This window comes from Scomber scombrus, chromosome 6 (assembly GCF_963691925.1).
Source record: "Scomber scombrus chromosome 6, fScoSco1.1, whole genome shotgun sequence".
Lineage (NCBI taxonomy): Eukaryota > Metazoa > Chordata > Actinopteri > Scombriformes > Scombridae > Scomber > Scomber scombrus.
In genome coordinates, this window is record NC_084975.1 from 10,749,978 (window position 1) to 10,761,434 (window position 11,457).

Below are 11,457 nucleotides of genomic sequence, written 5' to 3' on the forward strand. Positions count from 1 at the left end.
ACACATGCACAAAAGCATGATGCAGACCTGTTTTGACATTGTACCTGAAATAATTACATTCAGGTCTTAACTGTGCTTTAAGCTGGTATTGTGGGCAGCATCTGCCTTAATTTGTTATATCACTTTCCTGTAAATGAAATACTGCCTCGTCTACACTTTACTTCTGCAGCTGTCAAATTCAAGTTACACACACTGCATGTATCTGACAAACAGCTTTATTTGATACTGTGCTCTTGATATTCTCTCCTGTGTATTTATTCCATGTTCTCAACAGAAGAAATTACAGCACCTCCTATAGAGAGGAGTGGCATATTGTTAGCAAGAGCGTAAACAGAAAGTTCCACATACAACAACCTGGTTATTCATAACCCTACATAATTATATAGACTCATACAGACTCCATCGATGTGAAGCATATTCATAAAGTGCAGGCCCATGTGAAGACGGGAGGTACGACAGGACCCCCCTGGAGTCTAAGCACTGGTGGGGGTGGAGCAGAGTCAGCAGGTGGTTGATGGAAACCTTTGGACCAGTCTCGCTGGATATCATAAAGGTCATGGTGGTGATGGAGAGTAGGCGGGTTGCACAACAGTAGGTCCGAAAGACTAAATGACAGAATTGCAGCAATATCTACAGAATGACATCTAGAGGCTGATCAGCTTGAGGAATGTTGGCACACGTTTACCCATAGTGGAATAAAGGCAAAATGCTAGGGAAGGCATTTTCATCTTGGGTCATATTTATCAAACTACAAAGAATCACACTGCTATAAAGAGCCAGTCTTAATGTATGGATTCAACCAATAATGCAAATTCATCCTGATCTGGGAAACATCGGGTGTACACATGTCACAGTATCCCAGAGTACTCCTGCTATATTTGCGCTACCCAAAACCAGAGTAAGGATTTATCTGGATTTCTAATACTATGAGTTTTACATTCACTAACACAAAATCAATCATAACGGGTATTGTGTGCCTATGAACACATTAATCGTTGCAATACTGTACAGATCCATATTGAAGTCAACTCTCTCCAGAAAAGACCAGCAGCTGCTCACAGCTGTCTTGCAGCAGTTTAGTTTGTATTCCTCCAGAGTTCTGCTCCCCTGTTGTATTTCTATCTCCGAGGCCCAGGGATGGAGGGATTGAGGATTTAGCGATGATCAAACTCACTGGACTGGACAGGAATAACACAACAGGACAGGCTCTCTGACTCCCCCATCTATTGTCGAGATGATTTGACCGTCTGGGGTGCTGGGGGCCGTGGAATGAAATAATGACCCGGAGAATTGCCGATAGAGGATGGGGGTGACTTAGGGGGTAGCAGAGGTGTGATGGGTGGGTGGAAGTGTGGACAGGATGGCCATTTTTCTATTCCTCAGCCATCTGATGCCCTCGTGTAATGTGGATGCAATTAGGAAGGGGGAAAAGTGTCCCGAAGCAGCTTTACCCCATCTGCCAGGATGAAAGAGATGAGAGTGACTCCTGTAATGCTCCTATTTCTTTCATTCTCACCTTTTTCCACTTTTCTTTCTTTTCTAACCTCTCATGCACTTCTAATCTTTATCCTTACATCCTTTCTCTCTCTCCAATCTTTTATTTTAATCTATTTTCTCTTGTCTCACAACTATTGCTCGGCCACTGTCTACATCATCTGTATTCATTTCATCTGCTTTGGCTAGATGGCATCCATAAATATTCATCCACCCAGTATTTACTCTAATAATGTAATTCTTATATGCACATCCATGCTCACATGCTCATCTTTCACATTCATTTATGTACATCTACTGCAGCTGTTTCTCTTTACTGTTCATGCTTTGACTGAATCCTACCTGATGTATTTTCTGTAATGGAGTCTCCCAGCCAAAGTATTTCATTCATGACTGTACTTGTATAACTGGAGTAACAATAAACATCTTGAATCTTGAAATGCATTAATTCTTGATTCCGAATTCTTTATTTTTTTTTTAACCCAGATTATCAACCCAGAAATTTCTGCTCTGGATCTATACCTACATTGCTGCTGCTGCTACTGCTGCTGCTGCTGCTGCTGCTGCTGCTGCTGCTGCTGCTGCTGCTGCTGCTACAAGATTTTTTTTAAAGGAGCAATCATGCAAACATATTCCCAGTGGGACTTGTGTGCGTGACTTTCCAATTCGCTTATTTCATCTTGGAGCAAATGCAGAGCATAATCAATTCTTGACATAAATGTACCGGAGCTGAACAGTAGATTTACAGGTTAAAAACATGCAGAAAATGATGTCTTGTCATTTGATTAATTCCTTTTTTTCAAATTCCAGCATACATAAACCACAAAACAATGATTTCTTTTGCCACTCAGCTGTATTTCCCCCATCTCCCCTCATGCCCACAACACAGTGCCATTTGATGAGGTTCCTTTTCAGCCTGGAACATAACAGCAAGGGTCTATTGCTTTCTGTGCTTTTGTAACACTCTTCCCTCTTCACTTCTTTTTTTCTCTCTTTCTCTGCCCTTCTGTGATAGAGAGACAAGTGGCAGTGACACCACACACCTTTGAAACTTAGCCTTCCAAATGCTCTTTCGTTCTGCAGGTACAATACACAGGTAATACTGAAGTGGTAGTAGCTAACCTTAATATGTCATATCTAAACAATATTCTTTTTGGCATGAATAGAGAAGTAGTTTTTATAACCAGTTCACTGCACAAATGTGCTGTGAATATTGATTTCAATACATACCACACCACTGTTACATTAATATAATGAAACAGCAAATAGCCTTTTAGCTTTGAAGAAAATAATTCTTTCTTTTTTTGCCTCTATTGTTTCCAGACAGGATTTATTTAGCTGTAAAATAAAAGAGGCCAACCACAGTGGTTGGGTGAGCTGAGCTGAAGTCTATAATTACCCAAGAGACACAGAGGGAGAGGAGAGAGAGAGGTGGTCATTTAGATGGGATGTTAATTGTAATTACCATTTTGGTGGGATGTCACCATAGCAACCTTAGCCACCGTTGGTCTCGGTCTGACCTGGAGACTGTGTATGTATGGATTCGTGTGTGACATTGAAGAGACAGGAGACTCAGATGCCCACAAACTGACTGTAGTGGCACTCAGAGTCCATTTTCAACATCCAGCTCTTACTGCATACTCTTCTTTCAAGCAGACATACACCACAGAGCCCCTCCAGTACAACCTTCTTTTACTCCTCCACCTTTTCCATACCTCATCTATCCTTCCCTCTCTCCTGTCCTTGACCGTTTTGTTTCCTCCTCCTCACATGCTTTCATCTTCTTTCTTGGAACTCCCTCCTCTCTTTCACTCATGTAGCTCCTTCACCTCCTCCTCCCTCGCGTCACCACTCCCTCATCTACGCTGACCCCAATGGTTTGCTTTCTGCCCTGCTGCTTCCTCCTCTCATGTCACTCGTTAATCATATGCAAGTAGCTCAGGGACAGAGTGCTTACTTTGATTCGGTTTATCAACCCTAAGGCCCTTCTATTTTCCACATTCAGAATGTAACTGTGTGTGCATGTATGTGTGTGTGTGTGTGTGTGTGTGTGTGTGTGTGTGTGTGTGTGTGTGTGTGTGTGTGTGTGTGTGTGTGTGTGTGTGTGTGTGTGTGTGTGTATGTATGTGTGTTTAGTGGAGGACTTTGGTTGAGAACAGCTCATAAAGGAAACAAGGCAGGCTGGGAGCTCTGCACACCAAGAGGATTGTGGTCAATTCAATAAGAATTAATCTCTACTCACTGATTTTGGTTTTCATTAAGCAAACTGTATTCCTTCTTTGCATAAACATGTTTTTCTGGGGCTGACATTAGTGGTCAGTGGTGAGCGTGTTTGTGTGTGTTTGTGTGCAGTTGTAATGCCATGTTGTAAGCAGGATCGCGTGATATTTGTTCACTTCACACTCTGTCCTACGGATTAATGAGACCACCAATTACAATGTGGTCTGTGACATCAGACTCTGAGCCTGGGTGGACACACACTAATGTCTGTGTCTATCTTTATATCTCTCACAAGCACACACACACACACAACACACAGATCCAAGATTTTACATGGGAGACTGACTTCAGTGGCAATGATCTGGTGTGGTTATAAAAAGCATCTTAAATGGACCTTACAAAGCTTGCCAAACAAACATATTTGACTCTGACAAATGTTATCTCGTTGCCCAGCAGTGTTTCTGTTTACTGCTTCATGCCTGCTTGCTGTGTATGCAATGGAGTGGCCACTGGTTTGAACTGTGCAATATGACTGTACAGTCTACACTAGTCTAGTCATTGAGGTTGCAGTGAAACACATATTAGCATGGTTGTTGCCAAATAGCCTGTTGGCAGATAAAGCATAACATCTAATGAATACAATCTTGTAGTTGAGGAGTAGTTTTTCAACACTGACTATCACCAGTGCATAATTAACTCCATAACTGACTGAAACATTGCTTGTTTCTTTTTCCTTACATAAAATTAAATAAGGACTTCCAGTACTCAACCAAGCCTGGGCATGACCAGAACATATGAGCCAGGTCTGCTGGTGCCTGAGAACACCTATCACAAATATCAGAAAGTTTTGGGTAAATCCTTGATAATCTGGTCTTGCTATAATGGATCCTATGAAGAACATCAAGGTGATGCCAAGTTCATTCTCCCAACTAGCCCTGATCTTGTGCAGGGCTGGAGGTGGGGTTGTTATTGATAAAAGGTTACAAATAAAAGAAATATGTCCCTTTGAGAAGTTACCAACTGGAAGAAGATGGTCAGCACCCGAGCCCGGTGGAGCCTGTGGGAATACTGAGAAGTTGGATTTGACAAAGTTGCGAATTTGAAAGTATCTACATTGCTTGTTTCAATCGCTATTGTTACACCTACAGAGATCTTCAGACAGGAAATGTTGTAGAGTGACCAGATACATTAGAAAAGCATTTTGTTTCCTTAAGTCAGGTGCAAGTAACTCCAGTTGTGGAAGCAATACTAACCCTAAATGAATATCATGAGTATTCTCAGCGCAGAGATTTATTGTCGAGCAGTTTGAAATGCTGAGGATACCATGAAATCTGTTTCATGTGTTTCATTTTCCCTCCAGGTTCTTCCTCACACTGTTCTTTGACTGTGCTGACGCCTGTCAATGATTAATGACATTATTTATCTATTACCTGCCTGAAAGACATCAATGTTAGCTTCACTATAAAGTTAAATTTGATCCATCTTCACAGCTGTATAACTCGAGAATCCCTCACAAATATTTGCCTACGTTCATCTTTTCTTTAGGTTTATTTCATTTTTTTCTCCTTTTTAGGTATTTTTGTGACATTGACCCCCACTAACCTCTACTATAGGGTTAAGTTTGGGGCCATGGTGCTGCTATCTTTCAGTTTTACGGGTGAAAATCTTTTGTCCATTTATTTCAGTCATTTCAGCCAAAGATAACAGAGATTCAGAAACAATTTGAAACAACAAACCACTTTGAAAATCATGTGATAGGAGTAACAAACATTTAGCACAGCATCTTTACTGAAGAACAGCACACGTAAGAGCACAACAACCAAAGATTAACCTGATCACTGAGTAGACAGAACAGGGGCTACTGAGAGGAATCACGTCATACAAGCATCCAGCGTGTCGGCTTGTGTTCTGGCTTTCTTATTTGATCCTATGAACTGTGTTGTCTGCTGGTGAGCCTTGGTCAGGAAAAAGAGACAGGGAGCTGGTTGATAATAAAGAATTAAACACTTTCTTGCCTTTCAAACATGTAGTTGGATTTCACAAGACAGAAATAGGAAAAGACTCAAAAGAACAAATCAAATCATGCCCAGTTCCTCTTCCTTGAGGAACTGGGCAACTTTCTCTGACTATTTTAACTCAAACTCCTAAGTAACCCCAGCAATCAGCGGGCCATGAAAGAAAGATTGTAATAGCATAACAGAGCCGAGACATCAAATGAGGAAAAATTCTCTCTGTGAAATAGAGGAGCGGCTGGTTATAGCAATTTGTGTTAAAAATTAAATGAATTTAAGAGAATAGTGGAAAATTTAGCAGAACTGACTAAACCATTGTTGGTTTGCAGGACAACAGATGTGAAGGGGTTTCAGTCATCATGTAGTTGAGTGGGGATCTTTATCAAAGAATTCCCTTCAATTTCAGGTGCAGATTCACAATTTAAATGTTTGAATGAAAGGTTTTACTGTGAAACTACTGAGTTAGAGAAATTCCTCTTGGTACCCAATGTCTCTCATTGGATGACTGACATTCGATTGTGTTTAATTGGCTAGGCAAGATAAGGGCGTCCCTTTAGCACATAAAAGAGTCACTAAAGGCTGAATTGACTGCTGCCTCAACTCTCCCTTTAAACTGAGATGATTCTGAGACGTGAGCTTTACATAGGGGAAAATAAACTGGCAAACGGTAACCACAGGGACTGAAATGATCGCAGCATATGAACAAATGAGATATACTTGATTTATGTCCTCAGGATCCTTAGAAAGTGGTTCTCAGACAAAAAGGTAAAGCACCAGCGAACTTGGCTCAAGTTATAATCTAAGAATAAGCTTTGTTAGTGGCTGCCAAAGCTGCGCCAAGAGCTCTGGACTAATTGTGCCAGTCAAGCTATTTCAGCAGACCCATGGGATGATTAAGACAGATCAGAGTGGGATAGGCAAGACAAGACTATGAATATCGCCAAAATTCTTCTCTTAATTGTGAACGGTGTCTGTGTATTTGACACACACTCAGCATGGTGCTGGATAATGTGTCATACCAAGATAAGAATTAGTGAAAAGTAACATTTTCTTCCGTCATTTGTGTGACATTTATTGCACAATTATGCGTGTCAGTACAGCAACTTGTCTTTTTTATTACGGAGAACTCATTCTGCCTCTATCATAATTGTTTATTTCTGTGTGTACATACAAACGTGCACACATGGAAGAGTGTGTGCATGTGTCTTATGTGTGTGTGTGTGTGTGTATACCTGCATACGGGCCGCCATCCTTTGACTGGCCGGTGGTCTCTTCTAGCCTGTGAAGGTCTGCTGCCAGCGTCACGCCATATAGATTTTCATTTGAGATGCTCGGCGCTGCGGAGAGGGAGGACACTGCTCCTGTCACGTCCAATCAGCTCGCCTGTTCTTCATCTAACCCTCCCTCTTGTCCGCCTCAGCCCCTGACCTGCCATCCAACCTCCACTCAGCTGCACTCGAGCACCCCCTACATCTCAGCTTAGCTTTAAGTCCAATCCCTTTTGAGGTCAAGGAATCTTATTGTTTTATCACTCTGACCTATACTCATTCCTGAACTAAACACAGCATCTTATCTTGCCCATCAATATTAACATCTCATCTTTCATTTGATCCAACAACATGTATTGATCGCTGAGCATTGTGGCCTTCCAAGGGACAGAGGGAGGGGAGATAGCAAGGTATGGTGAGGAGGAGAAAGTCAAGTTTTTGTGTTCCTTTAAAAATAATTCATAGGCAAAATCACACACCATACCCTTTCAGTCACTTCTCCTCTTTATCCATCTTTATCTTTTTGTCTCTCTTGTGTTCCCTAACAACCCACCCATACATACTCCTCTGCATACCCACATCTCTGGGCTGAGGAAGCAACATAACATGTTTCTGTCATTTCCCTGGCCCCTGGTCCCTGATCCATCTGAGAAGAGATCAATACCCATCGTTAATGTCTGCTGCGCCCTAATCACAGCTCTACTGGTGGGAGATGAAGCAGGGAAACTGAATGTGAAGCTCTCCCTCTTTTTGCATCCTTTCCTTTGTCTCACTTGCACTCTTTATATTCACTCCTCCTCACGCTTGTCTTTCTCCTGTCCTCGCCTTTCTCTGCAACCAGAACCTGTGTGTGTGTGTGTGTGTGTGTACGTGTGTGTACGTGTGTGTGACCCTGCTGAAAGCCAAAGCGGCTGTCCTTTGTGGCGCCAGAAAAAGTCTATGTGTTTTAGTGTCCTTTGAAAAGAAGCCAATACTCTACACTGGCAATAAGTTGCCTTTGATGTTGTGTTCACGTTTCGTATTCATATTTTCCGTCTCATGTCAAGTTTTGATGTTTTTGCAGAGACGCCGCACTTGATGTCTGACGACTCTCCATTTTCATTACATTGCACTAACCATGCTTGCATGAGAGCCGCGTGTTAATGAATAAATTAATTAATTAGATCTTGTTTGATCCACCATCATCATTAGGCGTCTCTCCCCCTTGGTAATGACCTCAATAATGGTGCTGACTTTAATGGGATTTTAATTGATTTAGCTGCTTTAGTTTTATGGTGTGTATGTGTCCCGCACTCTTCAGACAGAGGTGAGCAAAGGAGTTGAACCTTAACTGCTCAAAACATTGTCTTGTCATGTCCTCTTTTTTCTTTTTACAAAAGTTTGTTAAAAACTGTAAAACATCAAATCAAATTAAATCAAACTTTTTATAGAGAGCCAGTCAGGCAAAATTGCACCACAAGGTTATTCTGATTTTGATGGACTATAACCATGCCAGGCTGAGAATACTTTTTATAAGGTTTTATTTGAAATTGTTTGCAGATACTGATGCCCTCAGGTCTTTTGGAAGGTGAGGGCCACAGATGCTAAACCAGCCTCTTCTCAGGTCTTTTTACAGGCTAGTATCAGAGGAATGTATTCACGCATTAAGCTTGCTCCTGGTTTTAAAAAAGTCTTTTATAAACCTAAAACATGTGCATGTATTATTCAGTGTTCACTTCTGATTATCTTAATGTTAATGTGAGAATAAGTAGATCATTTATGAGACCTACAAAGGGAACACACAACCCTTAAGCAACATTAGTTTATATCAACTACATTATAACATACAAACACAGCATACAGCACTGAAATGCATCCTAGAAATGTATGATTAATGATTTTTGAAGGTATCATCACCATTATTTGTCCTATCCAACAACTGAAAATAGATCAGGAGAAAATTCCTATTCTCCCAAATGTCTCCTAGAAGTGTGACAGAGGTTAAATTGAATGAATTTGAACACTGACTTCTGTTACTCAAATACTTAACCAACACATATTTAATGTTGTGCAAATACTCGACAATGCAGATCAAGGACACATTTAATAGTTCAGATATTTGAGCATTCAAAACATCTATTTTATTAAATCCTGAAAAGCAGGATTATTTTGGTGTGCTGTAACACTAAAATAAGCTGTTAGCATGGATAAGCACACAGAATCACCTGGAATAGAAAACTCAGTTCCTCATTATACTCTCACTCTCTCCTTCGTAATTGCCTGTGACAGTTTTGTGGTTGTTGTCTGTGTGCCATTAGTCCAGGCGCCTCCACTGATAAGCCTCTGAGTGCAGATAGCTAGTAATGTTCCAGCGGCTGTCATAAATAAAGTACATTACCACTGCTACAGCTGCACTGTAATAACCTCCTCTCTGTTTTGCTCCCCTGCTCTCATCACCCTGCCGACCACGGGGTGAAGTGGGTTACAGTGTGTTTCTGTGTGTCCGTCCGTGCCTTTGTGTGTATTTAATTTGAGGGAGCAGGAAGTTAAAAATGGAACATTGGTCTGTTTTCTTGATAGTGTTATCGACTGGAGTTTGTTTTTTTTAAGTCTCTCAATGTCCTGTAATTTGATGTTCAGAAGACAAGCTGAATGGTCATTAAATGTCATTTTTGCCAATTGAAGTAGTGGAATATTTATCTGGAAATGGTTTGCAGCTGACACTAACTGTGCATTTCATTGAAAAATACAATATCTTATAATGAGTTTTAAAAGACAGCTTCCCTGATTTTCAAGATGATTCCTATGGTTCTAATGTGGGAGCTGCATACAGTATATATGAAGGCCATTAGACTGTCTCTGTCTTCCCTGTATTAAAAAATCCCTCTTTAACCAGCTGCAAAAGTCTGCCAGATGGCGTGTTTTGTGCCAATGTGTCTAAAGATCTGCCTTGGAATACAAACTACTTTTCCTTATTTTTTGTAGTGGTGCATTCAAGGAATGTGAACGGGGGGTCTCAAAACTCAGGGACCAAAACAACCCATTCGACATGCTGTTTTCTTGCTAGAAATAGGGAAAGGCAGACACTAAAATATCTGTATATTTGGAGGAAAGCTGGTTTCATGATATGATGTTGGAACCAGGCATGTGGCACTATTGTTATGAGGCCAAATATTGTGCTGTAGACACAGACACAGCCGTGTGGAGGAGGAAGCAACCACCAGAGCTACGATACAGCCACAGCCACAGCCAAAAGAGAGGTCTGGTGATGATGTATGTGTGGTGTCTGTAGCAGATGCACCATGATGGCGACAGAATTGACTATGTAACTGTGCAATGCAACCAAATTCATGGTGTTGAATGTCACTAGGATAAACTTTGTGATTCTGCTGGCAATGACCAAGAGAATTTTGAGCCTCCAGTGGGCAGAAAAGTTGAATCTAAAATGTATTTGGAAAAATAAAACTAGCTTTACTATATAATGTTGAAGTCATATACAGGCTTTTTTGCTACTGTTTCGAGGCTCAATATTGTGCTAGCATCGACTGGTGCCTGATGACGGCTGCTAGAGAGAACTGAAAACTTGCTGCAACTGTGTTGTGCTTTGATATTCAACAACTTGTCGTTTAAGTTTAACTGTGAAGTTGTATGTTAGCTCAACTACGCCAGTCAGTTTAACCTACTGTAGACACTTGTGATGTCGTCATAAATGATGGCATGTTTGTAGCAATTTCCCGAGAGCTGCTACTCCTTGTTCAGTATTAAACAGTATTCAGTATGTTCAATATTCTATTGGGAAATGATAGTGCTTCCAAAGAGGAGATTTAGAGGTGCATCCTTGAGTTCTGGTTTGACTAGCATGGGTTAGCTAATGGGTAACTTCACAATTTAGCAGTGTCTAAAATTACCCTTCATTAACTCATAAAGAGAATATTCACATTGAAGATAATATAGCGCACTATATAATAAATAGCAAATGACTTTGGAGTGATTTAAAATGGTTGAATTTTTTAATTAGATTTTTTGCATAAGATTGTAATTATTTTGTGATAGAAGATGTACTGAATTGAATGTCCTGGACCATCTAGTTTGGGACAAATACATACTGTACCATCACCACCCTGGTGTGGCTGATTGTGTGTTTTTGCTCGTGTATGCACCTTTGGGAATATGTTTGCAGCTTATGAAAGCCATTCTGTCCTCTCCTCCATGCTAACGCCCTGACCAAGGCCTTGGCTCTCTGCGCTGTTCTCGGGCAGCCAGTCGTCCGGAAGACAGGATCAAACATAGGAGGAGGAGATCTCAGTGACTGGAGTCAGACGCTCTTTCATCTCTCCTCTGCCATGCCAGCACACACTCTAATGCTTCATTTTCCCCCACACACAGGGGAGGGAGTCTCCACAAAGAGAGCTTTCTGAGTGAACTATCTCTGTGGTCTGTGTCTCTTTTTCAATTCTGCTTTAACTGATTCATCCCTGATAGAA